This window comes from Scomber scombrus, chromosome 22 (assembly GCF_963691925.1).
Source record: "Scomber scombrus chromosome 22, fScoSco1.1, whole genome shotgun sequence".
Classification (NCBI taxonomy): Eukaryota; Metazoa; Chordata; class Actinopteri; order Scombriformes; family Scombridae; genus Scomber; species Scomber scombrus.
The window spans coordinates 6014934-6034641 of NC_084991.1; the positions used below are offsets into that span (position 1 = coordinate 6014934).

General features: G+C 39.5%; 6 non-coding genes across 6 annotated transcripts; all 6 read left to right on the forward strand.

Annotated features, from left to right (window-relative positions):
• Positions 1-10369: 10369 nt before the first annotated feature.
• Positions 10370-10441, forward strand: trnaq-uug (transfer RNA glutamine (anticodon UUG)). Its single transcript has one exon. It is a non-coding gene; the product is annotated as a tRNA-Gln (tRNA).
• Positions 10442-10882: 441 nt separating this feature from the next.
• Positions 10883-10965, forward strand: trnal-cag (transfer RNA leucine (anticodon CAG)). The gene has a single exon. It is a non-coding gene; the product is annotated as a tRNA-Leu (tRNA).
• A 1056-nt stretch (positions 10966-12021) lies between these two features.
• Positions 12022-12093, forward strand: trnaq-uug (transfer RNA glutamine (anticodon UUG)). The gene has a single exon. It is a non-coding gene; the product is annotated as a tRNA-Gln (tRNA).
• Positions 12094-12695: 602 nt separating this feature from the next.
• On the forward strand, positions 12696-12778 carry trnal-cag (transfer RNA leucine (anticodon CAG)). The gene has a single exon. It is a non-coding gene; the product is annotated as a tRNA-Leu (tRNA).
• Positions 12779-15403: 2625 nt separating this feature from the next.
• trnal-cag (transfer RNA leucine (anticodon CAG)) lies at positions 15404-15486 on the forward strand. The gene has a single exon. It is a non-coding gene; the product is annotated as a tRNA-Leu (tRNA).
• A 333-nt stretch (positions 15487-15819) lies between these two features.
• Positions 15820-15891, forward strand: trnaq-uug (transfer RNA glutamine (anticodon UUG)). The gene has a single exon. It is a non-coding gene; the product is annotated as a tRNA-Gln (tRNA).
• Positions 15892-19708: the final 3817 nt, after the last annotated feature.

Consider the following 19708-nt stretch of genomic DNA (forward strand, 5'->3'; position numbering starts at 1 on the left):
AGTGATGCTTGAGTAATATGCCAACAATGCTGCACGGCTCCTTTCAAGTGCTTATCTCAGTGTCATATTTTATTTGCTGCTGCCAATGTAGATCCATGCAGGTGCTTTTGTAGTTTTTGGAACTGCTAAAAACTCAGAATGCATTCACAGTTCATATTAATTTACTGGTAGTAAAAAGGAAATCCACAGCTTATAAAGTCTGTTTTGTACCTGATACAGTTGTTCATAACAGAACAGATGTGTGGGGGATGTATAGGTTGAGACAAACTCTGTGAAACGTAGTCCAATTAAACTGTTTCAAACCTCTTAGATGACATGCAAGATGACACCAAAATAATAAATGTATATGTTCTTTTTATTTGTTGTAGGATTATGAGATCCAAACTAAGCAACTGTAGCAGACTCAGATGAAGAGCTCTTACATGAGCTCAACTTGAATGCATTTAATTTAATTTTGTGTTTTACAGGACTGTTTTCCATAAAAAGGACAAGGACATATTTTTTTTTTGCTAAGCACATGATCAAGGGTGGAAAACATCAAAAGTTGGCTGAAATTATTTGTGAAATGTTACGAGGGGAAACAATTTCTATACAGAAAGTAGCATTCAAGCTTAACATCACAAGAATGTGCGCTGGGTATTTATTACGAGTGTAACTGGCTATCTTATGAAGTTCCTGCAGCTAAAGAGAGAAAAACTAACTTATAAGAGCTGTTAGAACAACAGCACAACCACTGTCTTGTTATAATCGTATTTTCCATCCAAAAATCATATTACAGTAGCTGTGCTGTATCACCCAAGGGGAGGAAATGCTTGTGGTAGTAAACGCCTTTACAGTGTAATTCAGTAGACAATAGAAGCACTGCTGGCAGCTTATCTGCTCATCAGGATTTCGTCACACTCCGACTTTTGAGTTTTTGATAACACGCAAGCTTTTTAGTTCCAAATATCAGATTTTCTTCTAAAAGGCTATTTTGAAATGAAACCCTTCATATGAAAACTAAAATGTATAGTCAACATTGTTTGTGTAGCTGTACATTCTGTATGTATAGGTGTGTGTGTGTGTGTGTGTGTGTGTGTGTGTGTGTGTGTGTGTGTGTGTGTGTGTGTGTGTGTGTGTGTATGTGTGTGTTCCTGAGCCTGTTTATCAAGATGTGTGTGTGGCCCTTCCTGTCAGGGTTCTATTTCCCCTACCGCCATGTTGACACACGTGTGCTTGGAGTGATAACTGTGGGAGGTGAAAAGGGCAGGGCACATCATACGTCATGCTTTCATCACTGTATGAATATAAAGACCACCCTACACACACACACACACACACACACACACACACATATACAATTTTTTCTCTTTCAAGCCTTTACCCAGCAGCCACTGCGGAAAGGTGTAGTTTGGTGGAGGTTAGAGAGTTCACATTCCAAGTAGAGAACATGAGGCCAAACGGTGTCCTTGAGTGAAATTTATTACTATAGTTTTAGATGTTTCGTCACCTTTGAGTTAGTATTGACTTAGTTAGATTCTGTTGTCCAACATGCAAATGCTGTTTTAAAAAATGCAGTTTTTCAGAGCCACAGATTTTATTTTGTCACCAATTTCCTGCTAAGTCAATGTTATTGCCTCCACTTGTGGTCGGTTTGTAAGGGCACGGGGTCAAATCCAAAAATATAACGTTGACAGGAAGGTGGCGGGGCCCATGATGCAGGTGGCAGGCGTTCAGACAAAGCCATGGCCTCACACTCTGCAGATCCCCACCCGGTCGCAAAGAAGCGTGTCATCTGCAGCTCGGGAAACAATAACATTCTCGCTCAGGGACTTTCAACCCCCCCCTTAACCAGCTAGACAAAAGCAGAAAGAGAAGAAGGAGGAAGAAAGAAAAAAAAGTTCCCCCTTGATAAGGCACAACCGCTCAGACACTTCCAGAGGCCCTCTTCATTTGTTCAGCTGCCTGATGGAAAAGTACAGGACTCTGGCCCACAACCAACCCACTCGCTTGTATGGTAGCATCTCATCTTCCTGAGCTGCAGCTCTGTGTGTAGAATTAGTGCAACTCAATTTGTGAAAACAACTGGCGCATGACGTTCCGTCAGACAAATCCCTGTTTGTGCAAACGTTCTCACGAGGGACAACTTCACATCATGAGTGGTGACACAGCAGGTCCAAAAACAAACCGGGGAAGGAATACCCAGACAGTAGACACTGAAATATCACAGCTAAAGGACAGAGTACCCAATAGCTTTGAGAAATAAAAGGCCCTTCAATCAGCTTGACATGACAAATCAGCTATTTGTCATGTACTTCCATGCACCAATCAGATTTGAGCAATAATTGACTACAAATCTTATACTTGGTCCTGAACTTTAATTCTAACTAATATAATCATGTGTATAATGTTAAGGGGAAATACTTGATTTGGAACCAAGCTAAATTTTCAGGGGCTCTTAAGGACAACACTCAGTAAAGACGCAGTATTTGAAGCACATAGAGTAATTTATCAATTCTATAAACCCAGTTTCAAAGCTGGCACAGTCAATTTTTTGGAATGAAAATTGATCAAATGACTTCTCATTGGATCTCATGCATTGTTTTTGGGCAGTTTTCAGCAAAAAGCTGCCAAATGAGGACAGACAAAGTTAGCAACCGTATGGTGAACAGTGGAGCGTTTAGCTGCTGATGAATGTGATATTTCTCTTAGGAATAAGTGGAGACCATGAAAGAGCTAAAAGGAGTGTAAATATTAGGCTTACATTTGCCAGGTGGCCAGAAACATACTCCAAATGATTGCTAATGTTGCTATGCATCTGCTGGTTGTGTAAATGGGCAACCGTTTGCAAACACTTTTGCTATATTACCTTAAAAGATGAACATTTAGTTTTGAAAGGTTCTATCTGGTGCCCTCAAGTGGCCAAAAAATGATTGCAGTTAATTACAGCTTGCTCTCTCACTTTCCTAAAAGTGTTTTAAGAGGCACTGGCACTCTCATGTTAGTAACAGTTGTATTTGCTTTGGCTGGACTCCAGAGTTTCTCATTACCAACTGATCTTTGATTGACAGGAAATGACGGCTGTACTGTGATTGCACATCTGAAGCTGAAGTGGCCTTGAATGCCCACTCAATCAAAGGATTTGACGTATTTCTGTGTCCTTTCCAAACATGGGTCACTTTCAGCACAGACAGCGGACTACAGGGACAAATATGATTAACTCACGTCACCAGTGAAGGTAACAAGAGGCTACCTTTGTCGATCACATGGGGACAAAGATAGCTAATGGCTATTTTTGGGTTTGAAAGTGGTCTGCTTGTTGGGTCTTGTGTCAGAGGATTATATTTCAAGGTTTAAGTTCCACTAGATAGTATTTATTTTTATATAGGAAAGGTTATATTTAGATGTTATACTACTGATGGCTGTGTTATTGCAGAGACAGTCTCTTGACTAGTCTCTGGTATACAGTTAGAACATTAGGCCAGGATAAGGGCCATGTTTAGGTATTTGAGACTGGAAATATAAGTATCAGGTTAGAAATGATTGAACCTGTTTGGTTCAGCTCTCGTCAACCTAATTTCTAGCTGCCACAGGACTCAGCATTAAAAAAAATTCAGATAAACTGTATTCTACTTACATAGCACCAAATAGTAAAGTTACAGACAGGGCACAAAATAAGCCCAGCCAATGTGCAAGTGGCTGGAAGATTTGTTTCACTCACAAGTCAAAAAAACAATGGTCTATTAAGTGGCTTATACATTCACCAGTCATTTGGCCAGTGGATAAAAAAGTTAATTTTTCACCCTTGTTACAGACTGATGTTAACCTGTGAAGAAGGTTAGCAAAAGACCCAGATATTTCTCTCAGGAGTTGTTGGATACAAAAACAGAGCTAACATTTATCAAGTGCCCAAAAGTATGACTCCAAGTGAATGTTCCTCAATATCTGTTAGATGTGTAAACAGGCAGTTGCTTCCTACATTTTCCATGCCAATGTTGTGTTTCGAGTTTGTTGTGATGCCCCCAAGTGGCCAAAAAACTATCAATGCAGGTTTAAATGACTAATTAACTGTAGCCTGTACACATTATCTAATAATACATTAAATGGTATACATTAGAATAAGAATAAAAACTACTTACGTCTTTCCATTTTCTTTCTGGATTACCATGACACCAATTAGATGTTTTTTATTTGAACTACATACTACTTTCATCAGCTACACTTAGGTCAAAACAGACAGTGTGAGTCCAGTTCATAAATATGTCACACCAGATGGCCTGTTAATCCTTCTTTACTGTGCTGTTTTCAAAAGAATAACACTCAAAACAGAAGACAATATCCAGGCTCAGGAGGACCCAAGCTGTGCAATAACTGACAAACAGGTTTCTCCATCTGCACGTGTCCCCTGTTTTCTCCGAAACCCTTTTGGGACACGTGTGGGTCATGGCGGTGGTCCCTCCAACCCAGTCAACCGTTAGCCTGTTTGGGTTTGATGCGGACAGACCCCAACAGCAGGACAGGGGCAGGGGGTTCCTTTCATGAGCATGTGAATGTCAACAGCAGCCTCCGCCACCAACAACCTGCCCCTAGACCCATTAGCGTGCAGGGGCCAGAAAAATAGACGACAGAAAAACACATTGCATAATCCATTATGTAAGAAGCCTCTGAAATTAATAGCTTGGAGCAGGGAAGCGGAAGAATCGGGAAATTATGTCGAGGCCTTGCTGTATTGTGTTGTCGCCCTTGCATGAGGGGCACACAGGAGGGCTCAGAGGATTCATAAACGAGAACGTTACTGCTTGTCATGGCTAGACAGTCTGAAAAGGACAATTTAGAAAACTAACAATACACAACAATTGAAGGATAAATGATGTGGACACATGGTCACTTTTTAAAATAGAGGGACATGGTAGCCAAAAAAACTTACAACAGTAAAGTTCATTAGTTCAGCTCAGCAATCATTATGTTGAATACTGGTGGCAGTTTTATCCTGGAAACAACATTTCTGAGTTCTTTGCAAATTGCAAACTTTTACTAATTCTGACATCACTCACACAGTGATGATGTTTTGGAAGACTAAAATGATAAAGTTGGGCAAGTAAGACTAAACCTTGGTCACTTTGTTGTAGAAAATTATTTTCAGCATTTCATTCAATCTACTTGTGTAAGATTGATCAGGACAATTCAGAAAAAAGTAAATTTAATGAACTTTTAATTGCTTTCATGTGATTCATTTGACTGTCTTGTTATCACAGTCTTGGTAGCAAAGCCCACCGATCTGAGGTAAAGCTTGGGTACAAAAATTGTAAGCAAAGGTTTCCGAGATAAGAGAAGACTTGTTTAGTATGTAATGTTTGAAAACATCCACGTCCGACTTTTCTGAGATAAGAAGGAACCTATTACAGCACTCATCTCGCTTCTCACAGTGTGAAAGGGCGATGACATTTCTGCACACAGATCATACCTGATAACAAAGCTACAGGTTTGTTCATTGCAAGTGAAGGGATCTCGTAATGTATGTATGAACATGAGGAATGATCAAGGCAAAAACCCATTCCACGGTTATATCTTTTTTGACTTTTCAACCTAGGTCTAAGAGGAGTGATGTCTCCTTAGCAACAAAAAAGAGACACTAAAAAACCAACACAACCATTTCAAGTATAAGCAAAACTTGGTCTGAGGGTCTTTTTTTTGGCCTTTATCTAGTAGTTACAAAAAAACAGGCAAGAGCATATGATCGAAATACAGAAAAGAAGGCCTAGGCACCATCTGGTAAAAACTTCTCATTAAACCATGTACTGGAAAATTAAATTGACTGATGGTGACGCTAGATGAAAAGTCCAATAGTTGTTGAGAAAATGTCACTTAAAACCAATAAAATGAATCTTAAGATGACCTCATGCTACAGGCAGGGCAAAAAGTCAGTTTACTGTGTTCTGCAAACCCACATTTGAAAATAAATTCACTATTTGCTTAACATGAATACACAGACTGCATTAAACATGTACACTGGAACCTCTAATTAATTAGAACATTATTTATGCTCGGCAAAGGCTTGTTTGGACCTCCATAATGGAGTCTGAAGTGCTTGCTTTGGAAAATATGCCTCCATGTCTGTCCTTATCAACACATATTTGTCCATGTCAGGGTGAACTGTTGCTTATCAAACTCAAGCTCTATTTATAAACTTTATAACTTATATTAACCTTTCTTAATGCAAAACATTTTTGTTTGTATGCCACTAATGGCTTAGACTTTTAAGTATTCCAAAATGTGTAATTCCTTTATTAGTCCATAGACTAGAGTCTATTCTTAGACTGTCTTCACTGTCATGGTCAAAATAACATCCATCTGGATAAACAGCAATTTGTAAGAGGTTAAGGGTCTTTGTCAGGCTCTGTGGTCTCTCCCTCTAACAGATGCACTTGCTCTTTTTGTTCTAAATCGAGCAGACAGATGTGGGATTTAGCAAAAACACATACACAGGGGCTGAGCACTGGCCCTACTGTGCTGTTTGTCAATCAAACAGCATCAAAACACAGATGTGGTTATTATCGAAGAAAAAACAGTGGGTGATTGCACCACGGCATTTCCTGGTCTGACTGTGAGCAAGGCACATTCATGGTTAGAGACTTAATTCCCTGCAAGGAACACAACAGATTAAATCACTGCTGGGTTGTGGTTTTCACTCATCATGTGCAGTAAAGTTGTGCCAGTGATCATCCAATTCAAAAGAGCAGACATTTGCTCAGCACACTTGTGTCATTTTGGTGCCAGTTATATAACGAGAGCTCTTGTTTGACTGGTTTGCTCAATGGGAGTGACCCCACAATAACAGGTATGTTCCAGTCCGAAGTTTATGTAAGCTCTATTTGTCAGTATTACACGCAAGTTCAAACCATCAAGTTCAACAGTGTTTGAACAGAGAGGATGGCTGCTGGTGGTTCAGTCGCATGCCATCGAGCCAATTTTAAATCTTAATTACTAGGAGAAACAACTATGGGGCAGAGTTACAATCATCTGTTTGAGGTTAAAGACAATTTACTTCTTATTGCTTAATTTTTGGCATGCTGATCGCTTGTTAAAAACTGTGTGACTCACTCTTGGTCATTTTAATCCAATTTGTCAACCAAAGACTAAATGAAGTCCAAGATGACATGTCTGGTGAAAGTTTGTGGTACAGAAAAGGTTTACTTTTTTTTTTTAACAGCTAAGAATCCATGATTGCAACTTAATGAAAAAAGTAACTAAAACTAAAAAGCAGATGTCAGAAAGTGCTCTTAAAATGCCAAATGTTAAGAAGAAACGTCAGAGCAATATAAATTGCTATCACAAGGCCGGAAGCGCCTTTATTGCCTCTTTCATCTTGTTAGGTCAAACATAATTTCAATGTAGACTTAACGTGAGCTCACTGATTTCATTATCTTTATTGCGAGAGATTAAGGGACCCCCAAATAATCTCACGTTCATGCACGTGAGGGCTATTCAGGTTACTCCTTTATTGCCTTTAGGTCATTTCAGGCTAAATGCAAACAGTAAAATATACAATTCAGGTTTTTATATCAGTCCCACATGTTTTGTGTTTTCGTATACAACTATAATCTCAGGACAATTTATTTATGTTAAATTATTGTTTTTCAGTATTGACATTATATGCACACTTTTGCAGCAACCCCATGTAACAAGATAAGAAATGTTCATAATGTACACCACTTTCTGCTAGTAATATAATAATGCACCACATTTTATAGATTTGAACATTACTTTTGTGTTACTCTGCAGCTGCCAGTGATGATGCAAATGATAATGATAAGTACGTGTCTGAAATCTTTGTTTACTGCTCACAATTAAGTTAACTATTGAGTGTTAGTAAATGAATTAATGACACACATTAATAAAACAGTGCCATATGCTTCTTAATGTTAATAGTTACAACTGTGCTGCTACTCAATTGCGCTCTTTTACTAAGTACAACATAATGCTTTTTTTTCACTGGCCAAAACTAAAGCAATAACGCCAAAGTTGAAAAAGAAGACAGAAAAAGAAAAGAAAACTTGGAAGCAGAACAACAAACCAACTTAAAGACATGCAACATCTGACATATTGTTACGTTTTACCTTATGTTTAATGTATTAGCAAGTGGTTGAGTATTCACACATCCAGCAGATAGATAGCGACATTAGCATTCATTTTTGAGTCGTATATATATATATATATATTTAAGTCAAATATTCACTTTCTTTTAGCTTGTTTCTATACTACACTAACTCCTGAAGAAAATATGGATACTTAGGTTTAGCTAACATTAGCTTGATGTTGAAGTTTCTTAACAAGATAAAAAAAAGGGGCTAAAAAGCCGTGGAGCTGTCATGTTCTCTGTGGGTTCACAGTAAGTGACTTTCTTTTAGATTATACATAGCCATTTGATTGGAAAATGTACGAGTAGAACTTATGTTCCATGTGATATGCATTCGACTTTACTTCATTTTTCTATACATACAAAAAATGGGCACAGTATGTTGGCAAAATTAAAATGATTCCATCCCATTATCATAACACTATGCCCACACGTGGTCCTAAAATTAATCTTATTCACTTTTTCTCTGCTGTGCTGTATCTGAAAATAAAATCAATGAAGACAGTTACACATTGTGTGGTGCCACAATGTAATTGTCTGCTCAGCCTCTCACCTCTCTCCCACTCTACAAGTGAAAGGCATTTTCCATTTCAGCTAAATAGGTCACCCGGCTTTGTAAGCCAGGTTTCACACAGTTGGGACGTGCAGTTCTGCATCTCGGCCTGCAAATCCCTCAGTCTCAGATTTGTACCGCCTAGCTCATTACCTATCAGGTAATGATAGTCCACAGCATTTACTTGTTGCTAAACACACTGAGAGCAGTACGAAATGCATATTATGCTGTCGAGACCCACTTACCTGTTGGCTGAAACTAAACCTAATTATTCAGAGTGTCAGAGTGTTTAATCGTTGTCAGCTGAAGGAAGGCTCCTCTCATGTGAGTTTCAGTGCTTTGATTCAGAACATGAGACAGCCTATGTCACGTACCACCAAGATATGAGTCTGGCTAATCTTGCTGCGGCACAGTGAGCATCCCTGCAACATCAGGACACATCCAACAAGGTGCTAATGGGGTATGCTGGCGTAACTTTTTCGTTATGTTCAGGTGTATTTTTATTTCTGTCTCTTCCATAAGGTAATTCTGAATTTATCCTTGGAAACACTGAGGTAAATACTTTCTGCATGTTTTATGTGCAACGTTGGTAATATTTCTCAAAATGTGCTTTCCACCACACAGGCACTTGGAGACATTTTTACTCCATCACTGATTAGAGGCCAGGTGTACTGTGTTCTTAATCAGCTTGAGGTCCACTGTTGACTTAATCTCATTCACCCCATGCTCAAATAAGAGCAATACTTCAAGATTTGCAGAGTGTGAAGAGTGTGTTTTTTAAAAGTATTTTCAAATCCAAAAACCACAAAGAGAAAAAGTGTGAGGAATGAATTCAATTGTATTATCTAACGTAACATTGGCATATCTGGGTGAGTAACTTACCTACAATAGCAGCCTAGCATTATTTCTATCCATCCATCCATTTTCTGCCGCTTATCCGGATATCGCGGTGTCATTAGGCTGAGCATTGTAACCCAGACATTGGGGTCAATCAATCAATCGGGCATTGGTCAAGGGCATTATTTCTGAGCAAACCAAATTATTTGGTGCAGTTGCTTTGGGAAAATACATGTGCAGGAGTGGAACATGTGCCTTGTGGGAGCCAAGGTGCTAGCATATGAGAATTTAGAGCAATAAGAGCAGCTCTTGTTCTTTACTACTTTTGTTAAAACTGTTTAACATTTATGAATATGTGTGCAGGGATGGGTTCCACAGGCTCTTCTCAGATTGGTCAGAATTGCATTGTCTCAGAATTCAGAGCTTCAGAGGAAGTATGGGTAAAGTAGATAGGGTGGCGACATTGGCTATCTTACACCTTCCTTGTCAGTTCCTGGAAATGTCTGAATGTGTATGCAGGCACTGGAACCCAGGACCCTTCTCAAATTAGCACTGGTCTGTGACAGTTCAAAATGTCATTGTAAAGACAAAGAATGCATACCATAACTTAATTGTGAACAGTTTTCTCTTTGCAGTATTTATAATCACACAATAATAACTAGGCTAGTTATTTGCTTTTTACTTTGTAGATTAAAAATTAGGTCTGAGACCTGTTATCCCTTTTAAGAGGATGACCTGTTTCGGGATTGTCCACGGACCTTAAAAGAAACCAATCTACTTTCACCTCATATTATAACACACTCTTGATATTGTCCAGTTCTCCATAAAGAGCTGTCAGGATAAATTAAAAAATTCTGAAGAGTGGTTCCATGGTGTAATGGTTAGCACTCTGGACTTTGAATCCAGTGATCTGAGTTCTAATCTCGGTGGAACCTGAGCATTTATCTCCTCCAGTGTATTCACTGTGTGACAGCTACCATGCTCAGTTTAGCCACTGCATTACTGGTAATGTCATGCTCTAACTCTGTTATATGCTATCAATATCATATGCTTGTCTGTTAAGATTCGCAAGTGGGTTCCATGTTGTAATGGCAGTCTGAATCCGATCCGAGTTAAAATTTTGATGGAACTCTAGCCTTAAGTGCTGATAGCAGTCTGTTGCTCTTTTAGAGTCATTCAATACCCCACATTTTCAGTTGGCCTTACTTTGTCACTATCTGTAGCCATCCACTAATGACAGTGCATCCCCTCTACGTTTTTCGCCTTTGTTGTAGTTGTGTTTCCATTCTGTGACCTGAATATCAGACAAGAGAGTTTCCCTATCATTACTAATTGCTATGTGGATTATGAATTGTAGGTCTGTCTGTGAAGCAGTAGTCAGGATGGCCGAGCGGTCTAAGGCGCTGCGTTCAGGTCGCAGTCTCCTCTGGAGGCGTGGGTTCGAATCCCACTTCTGACAGTCTGTATTTTCTTTTAGCCTTCCAGTTACCAGTAACATAATATGGGGGAAGTAAGAAAAAGCTGTTGACCTTCGCTGGGTGATGAGCACTTGAACGACAAGCCACAATGTTTCAGTGTCTACACTCTCACAAAGCATTGTGCACAAAGCAATGTCTTGCTGTACAGTAGCTGTGCTACTATGTGTTTGATGAACTGTAAAATGAGTATAGACGCAGTCTTTCAAAGCATTGACTGAAGAACATTTCCAACATCACCTCTTGTCTGCGAATGACACAATAGGTAGATATGCCTGGTGTATGTGTGTTTTTTGACACTTAGACTTTATCCATAAAATTTGGAATTACGTGGCTTGGAAATCACTGAATCCTTTGTGGTTACTGTTTTCTAAGTAGGATATTTGTATTATAAATTATAGTGAAATACCATCGCCATAGGCTAATACGGAAATTGACTTTGTACTCGAGTCGCTTAAGAGACATGATTTGACAAAGTCTGTGGTTCCATGGTGTAATGGTTAGCACTCTGGACTCTGAATCCAGCGATCCGAGTTCAAATCTCGGTGGGACCTGGTTTTTAAGAGGATGCACAGTTTCAAGACCGCAACCAGTCCACCTACCTTCACATGAAAGTAGGAGTTGTCATTAACTGGAAACAGACTGATCACTCTGTCTCATTCTTAATATTGTCCAATTATCTTGAAAAAACCTGTGGTTGTAAATAATGTTAATTGATCATTTAAAGCTAGCTAGGGGTTGTGTTTCTGTGGTGTAATATTTATAGGCTAATCTGGAAACTGACACTGTTCTGCGCTACCTTTCCAAGAGACGCAAAGCATATTATATGGTTCCATGGTGTAATGGTTAGCACTCTGGACTCTGAATCCAGCGATCCGAGTTCAAATCTCGGTGGGACCTGATCATTTTAAGAGGATGTCCAGTTTCAAGACTGTCCATGGACCTTAAAACATACTTACCTTGACCAATGTAACACACTCTTGATATTGTCCAGTTCTCCAGAAACAGCTGTGAGGATACATTAAAGTAATTGAAAGAGTGGTTCCATGGTGTAATGGTTAGCACTCTGGACTTTGAATCCAGTGATCCGAGTTCAAATCTCGGTGGAACCTGAACATTTACCTCCTCCAGTGCATCCATTGAGTAATCATGATCAGTATAACCACTGTATTACTGGTAATGTTATATGCTATTTATAACATATGTGGTGCTACCATGTATGAAATAGTTTGACATTTAGTATAGTTTGAGTTTGAGATTGGGCTCCAAGGTGTAATGGCAGTCTGTGCTCTGAATCCGATCGGACTTCAAATTTTGGTGGAACCTGGTAGTAAGAGCAGGTATGTGTATTGTGGGTATATTGTGTCTTGTTTGTCTGTTCCTATTAAGGTGTGCAGCAAATATTAGGACTGGGGATATAGCATTGTTCTCAAAATGTTGGGGGTTTGTAATAAGTCAGAACTGTAATACAGAAAAACTCAAACCGCTTGAGTGTTGATAGCAGTCATGTTGTTGCTCTTTTAGAGTCATTCAAAACCCCAAATTTTCAGTTTGCCTTACTTTGTCATTCTCTGTAGCCATCCACTAATGACAGTGCATCCCCTCTGCGTTGTCCACCTTGTGTCGTGTTTCCATTCTGTGGCCTGAATAACAGATGAGTCCACCCATCATCGCTAATTGGATTATGAATTGTAGGTCTGTCTGTGAAGCAGTAGTCAGGATGGCCGAGCGGTCTAAGGCGCTGCGTTCAGGTCGCAGTCTCCTCTGGAGGCGTGGGTTCGAATCCCACTTCTGACAGTCTGTATTTTCTTTTAGCCTTCCAGTTACCAGTAACATAATATGGGGGAAGTAAGAGAAAGCTGTTGACCTTCGCTGGGTGATGAGCACTTGAACGACAAGCCACAATGTTTCAGTGTCTACACTCTCACAAAGCAATGTCTTGCTGTACAGTAGCTGTGCTACTATGTGTTTGATGAACTGTAAAATGAGTATAGACCCAGTCTTTCAAAGCATTGACTGAAAGAACATTTCCAACATCACCTCTTGTCTGCGAATGAAACATTAGGTAGATATGCCAGGTTTATGTGTGTTTTTTTTAACACTTAGACCTTATCCATAAAATTTGGAATTACGTGGCTTGGAAATCACTGAATCCTTTGTGGTTACTGTTTTCTAAGTAGGATATTTGTATTATAAATTATAGCGAAATACCATCACCATAGGCTAATACAGAAATTGACTTTGTACTCGAGTCGCTTAAGAGACATGATTTGGCAAAGTCTGTGGTTCCATGGTGTAATGGTTAGCACTCTGGACTCTGAATCCAGCAATCCGAGTTCAAATCTCGGTGGGACCTGTCTTTAAGAGGATGCACAGTTCTAAGATTACCACCTGTTCACCTACCTTGACCTAATGTTGCCATTAGCTGGACATCTCAGACGCATCACTCAGTCCTGATATCGACCTCACTCTTATCAGTCACGCATGATTTTGTCCAATTCTTTTGAAAAAAAAACCTGTGAGGCTACTTTAAAGCTAGCTAGGAGTTGCGTTTAGTAGAGGGAAACCCAATTTCCACCGGGTTCGTCAGCGGCGCGGAACGGCTGTGCTGTGGTCACCGGAGCTGACCATTGCCACTCTAATCAATGAGAGTGACCACACTGGGATCTCCGTGGCACATCTCAGCAGCATCCCAGCCGCAGCTCTCCGCGCTCCAGCGCTATCAATCCGCAGCATTTCTAATTTTGATGGAGCCGTTTCTAAATCGCGTCAAGCTCAACAGTCCAGATTGCACCAGACAGAAAGTCAGACACAGAATCTGCAAGATAAAACTTCCGTCCACTTTCAAAATAAAGCCTCCCAATCGTATTTCAGCAACAAACACAATTAAAAAAGAAGAAAATTACCAAATCAACAAAATTTGAGTAAGTTAACAAAATCGGGCCGTTTAGTTGTGCTGCTACTACAGCAATTACGGTAAACTAAAGGCACTCGTTCGGATTTGATTGGACTCCCACAATTACTGTATTAACAGTGCAACTTCATTTTAAAAGGCAGATTCCTCTCCCAGGGCATGCTTCGTTCCGCTGCCGTAACGCTCCCGATGGGGTTTGACGCCAGGCAGAGGACCTGTTGGAAATCCCAATAATGCTTATAGGCTAATGTGTAAACTGACACTGTTCTGCAGTAGGTTTCCAAGAGACATGAAACAGCTTATATGGTTCCATGGTGTAATGGTTAGCACTCTGGACTCTGAATCCAGCGATCCGAGTTCAAATCTCGGTGGGACCTGGTTATTTTAAGAGGATGTCCAGTTTCATGACTGTCAATGGACCTTAAAACATACTTACTTTGACCAAAGTAAGACACTCTTGATATTGTCCAGTTCTCCAGAAAGAGCTGTGAGGATACATTAAAAAATTCTGAAGAATTGTAGGTCTATCCGTGAAGCTGTAGTCAGGATGCCCAAGCGGTCTAAGGCGCTGCGTTCAGGTCGCAGTCTCCTCTGGAGGCGTGGGTTCAAATCCCACTTCTGACAGTCTGTACTTTCTTCTAGCCTTCCAGTTACCAGTAACACAATATGGGGGAAGTAAGAGAAAACTGTTGACCTTCGCTGGGTTGACAAGCCACAATGTTTCAGTGTCTACACTCTCACAAAGCAATGTCTTGCTGTACAGTAGCTGTGCTACTATGTGTTTGATGAACTGTAAAATGAGTATAGACCCAGTCTTTCAAAGCATTGACTGAAAGAACATTTCCAACATCACCTCTTGTCAGCAAATGAAACATTAGGTAGATATGCCAGGTTTATGTATGTTTTTTGACACAGAAGAAGACTGGAAGACTGGTTCCACGGTGTAATGGAACGGTGGAACCTGAACATTTACCTCCTCCAGTGCATCCATTGAGTAAACATGATCAGTTTAACCACTGTATTACTGGTAATGTTACATGCTATTTATAACATATGTGGCGCTACCATGTATGTAATAGTTTGACACCTGTCTGTTGAGTTTGAGATTGGGCTCCAAGGTGTAATGGCAGTCTGTGCTCTGAATCCGATCCAATCCGACTTCAAATTTTGGTGGAACCTGGTAGTAAGAGCAGGTATGTTTATTGTGGGTATACTGTGTCTTGTTTGTCTGTTCCTATTAAGGTGTGCAGCAAATATTAGGACTGGGTATATAGCATTGTTCCCAAAATGTTGGGGGTTTGTAATAAGTCAGAACTGTAATACAGAAAAACTCAAACCGCTTGAGTTGCCTTACTTTGTCACTCTCTGTAGCCATCCACTAATGACGGTGCATCCCCTCTGCGTTGTCCGCCTTGTGTCGTGTTTCCATTCTGTGGCCTGAATAACAGATGAGTCCACCCATCATTGCTAATTGGATGGTGAATTGTAGGTCTGTCTGTGAAGCAGTAGTCAGGATGGCCGAGCGGTCTAAGGCGCTGCGTTCAGGTCGCAGTCTCCTCTGGAGGCGTGGGTTCGAATCCCACTTCTGACAGTCTGTATTTTCTTCTAGCCTTCCAGTTACCAGTAACACAATATGGGGGAAGTAAGAGAAAGTTGTTGACCTTCACTGGGTGATGAGCACTTGAGCGACAAGCCACAATGTTTCAGTGTCTACACTCTCACAAAGAAATGTCTTGCTGTACAGTAGCTGTGCTACTATGTGTTTGATGAACTGTAAAATGAGTATAGATTCACTCTTTCAAAGCATTGACTGAAAAAACATTTCCAACATCACCTCTTGTCTGTGAATTACACATTAGGTAGATATGTCAGGTTTTGTGTGTTTTTTGACACTTAGACTATACATTAAAGTAATTGAAAGAGTGGTTCCATGGTGTAATGGTTAGCACTCTGGACTTTGAATCCAGTGATCCGAGTTCAAATCTCGGTGGAACCTTAACATTTACCTCCTCCAGTGCATCCATTGAGTAATCATGATCAATTTAACCACTGTACTACTGGTAATGTTATATGCTATTTATAACATATGTGGCGCTACCATGTATGTAATAGTTTGACACCTGTCTGTTGAGTTTGAGATTGGGCTCCAAGGTGTAATGGCAGTCTGTGCTCTGAATCCGATCGGACTTCAAATCTAGTAAGTAGATCAGATGTTGATACTGACTGTCTTACACCTTCTTTATCACTTGCATGCAGGCCCTTCTCAAATTGGTCCCAGTCTGCTGAGAATTTCATTCCGGAGACAAAGAGCTTATGAACTAATTATGTTTTCTCTTTACAGTATTTATACTCGCACAATAACAACTAGGCTAGTGTTGCACAATTCTATTTGGATTGAAATAAATAAGTCTAACATAGCATGCACAGTCAGGATGGCCGAGCGGTCTAAGGCGCTGCGTTCAGGTCGCAGTCTCCCCTGGAGGCGTGGGTTCGAATCCCACTTCTGACAGCATGTACTTTTCATAATAGGCCAAATAGTTGCTTTAACACAACATTCATAAAGACAAAATTGACAAAAACAGCAAGAAAGTATCAGTGTCTACACTCTCCATAACTGTACACAAAGTGGTGTGTTGGTGTACAGTAGCTCTACAGCTATGTCCTTGATGAAATGTAAAACTAGTAGACCCGGTTCTCCAAAACATTCAATGAATCAGCATTTCCAACAAGCCCTCTTATCTGTGAACGGTACATTAACTAGCTGTGCCATGTTTATGTGTGTTCACCTGTGGCTACACAGTCACTGTATGATCCAGTCTACCTGACATTATTTATTATTAGCCTGTCTCAAATATCATATTGGATAACTTGATAACTAGAGCTAAAAGACCTTCATGTGACAGACTTTTTCCACATGAACCTCTGTATTGCTGCTCATTTCTGTATGCTATCTCTGTCTAATACTATTTATAATATATTTTAATGACAATAACATACATATTGTATTGCACTTTACTTAATATTGTATTCCATACTTTTGTCTGGAAACCAACATAAACATCTGTGTACTGAATTGTTGGTTATAGCACCTTATATGTACAATTTGGAATTACATTACTTGTAAATAACATTAATCTTGAAGTGAAAGCCTGGCCAAAAGAGGAGGCTGAGCAAGTAACACAAATTAAATACGTTAATTGTTAGGCAGTAAAGGTTCACTTTTAAAATGTTATCCACTGTGTTACTGGTATTGCATATGCTATCTGTATTCAAGGATCTGAATAACATATGTGGAGATAACATGTATGGAATAGGTCATGAAGTGTATCCCGTGGCATAACGGAATCTAGCAATCTGATATCAAATCTAGGTGGAGCTTTGTAACAGTAAATTTGGGTCAAGTGGATTTAAGGTTCCTTCATGTTTGTTGGTTGTCTGGAAATGTATGAATGTGTGTGCAAAGGGTCATACAAAGGACTGTTGTGAAATTCGAACTGGTCTGTGATCGGTCAGAATTGCATTGTAAACATACGGAATGCATACCACAACTTAAATGTGAATGGTTTGCTCTTTACAGTATTTATACTCATATTACAACAGCCAAATCTAGTTCTTCGGTAAGTGTTGTACAGATTAAGAAATCATGTGACTAACTGTGAAATGGTGTGCTACAGTCAGGATGGCCGAGCGGTCTAAGGCGCTGCGTTCAGGTCGCAGTCTCCCCTGGAGGCGTGGGTTCGAATCCCACTTCTGACAGCAAGTGTTTTTCATAATAGGCCAAATAGTTGCTTTAACACAACATTCATAAAGACAAAATTGACAAAAACAGCAAGAAAGTATCAGTGTCTACACTCTTTACAACTGTACACAAAGTGGTGTGTTGGTGTACAGTAGCTCTACAGCTATGTCCTTGATGAAATGTAAAACTAGTAGACCCGGTTCTCCAAAACATTCATTGAATCAGCATTTCCAACAAGCCCTCTTATCTGTGAACGGTACATTAACTAGCTGTGCCATGTTTATGTGTGTTCACCTGTGGTTACACAGTCACTGTATGATCCAGTCTACCTGACATTATTTATTATTAGCCTGTCTCAAATATCATATTGGATAACTTGATAACCAGAGCTAAAAGACCTTCATGTGACAGACTTTTTCCACATGAACCTCTGTATTGCTGCTCATTTCTGTATGCTATCTCTGTCTAATACTATTTATAATATATTTTAATGACAATAACATACATATTGTATTGCACTTTACTTAATATTGTATTCCATACTTCTGTCTGGAAACCAACATAAACATCTGTGTACTGAATTGTTGGTTATAGCACCTTATATGTACAATTTGGAATTACATTACTTGTAAATAACGTTAATATTGAAGTGAAAGCCTGGCCAAAAGAGGAGGCTGAGCAAGTAACAAAAATTAAATACATTAATTGTTAGGCAGTAAAGGTTCACTTTTAAAATGTTATCCACTGTGTTACTGGTATTGCATATGCTATCTTTAATTCAAGGATCTGAATAACATATGTGGAGATAACATGTATGGAATAGGTCATGAAGTGTATCCCGTGGCATAATGGAATCTAGCAATCTGATATCAAATCTAGGTGGAGCTTTGTAACAGTACATTTGGGTCAAGTGGATTTCAGGCTCCTTCTTGTTTGTTGGTTGTCTGGAAATGTATGAATGTGTGTGCAAAGGGTCATACAAAGGACTGTTGTGGAATTCGAACTGGTCTGTGATTGGTCAGAATTGCATTGTAAACACACAGAATGCATACCACAACTTAAATGTGAATGGTTTGCTCTTTACAGTATTTATACTCATATTACAACAGCCAAATCTAGTTCTTCGGTAAGTGTTGTACAGATTAAGAAATGATGTGACTAACTGTGAGATGCTGTGCTACAGTCAGGATGGCCGAGCGGTCTAAGGCGCTGCGTTCAGGTCGCAGTCTCCCCTGGAGGCGTGGGTTCGAATCCCACTTCTGACAGCATGTTTTTTTCGCTGTAAAGACATAGAAGATTGTAACACAATATTGGGAAAAATAAGAGCTGACCTTCACTGGATGAAGAGCACTTGACAAAAAAAGCACGAACATTTCAGTCTCTACATTCTTAACGTGAGACTGTTGACAGCGACGAAGTTGAGCATGTAGCAAAAGTATTTTGGTCAACCAGCAAAGGTTGTTTTTTCACTAAATTATCCACCGTGTCATTGGTATTATTTATGTCATATGTTCTGTATAACATAATGGGTGTATAAACATAAATCTGAAAGGTTAGAATTATTCATGTTTAAAGTTTGTTGTCAAAATTGTTATATTTCAAATATCATTTGAAGTTGATGACTTTTGTCCGCATCAAGTTGTTTTTTCTAATTAAGGTTATCACTGTGTTGCTTTCATGTTTTTTCTACAGTGCAACAACATAAATCATAGATCATAGAAACAGTTACTAAGTGGAACGAGGCTTTGACCCTTTAGTTAGCGTGCAATGTATTTTCAATCAAATAATACAGATGACATGCAGTACGAGTTATTTTTAAACACTGGTGATTCCTAACTGGGTTCTTGTGAGGATGATTACGAAACTGAAAGGGCCAGGAATAATTTTCGTGGGACTAGGCACACAAAAAAAATCATCCTACAGTCCAAAGACTTGCAAGTTTAGTGAACTGGGAGATCTAAATGGTCTGTAGTTGTGATTGTAATATTTATATGTGGTTGTATGTCCGCAGTATATGATGTGTCTGTCAGGGTGTATGACCGAGGCACGCTGGGAACAATAATTTTAATTAGTT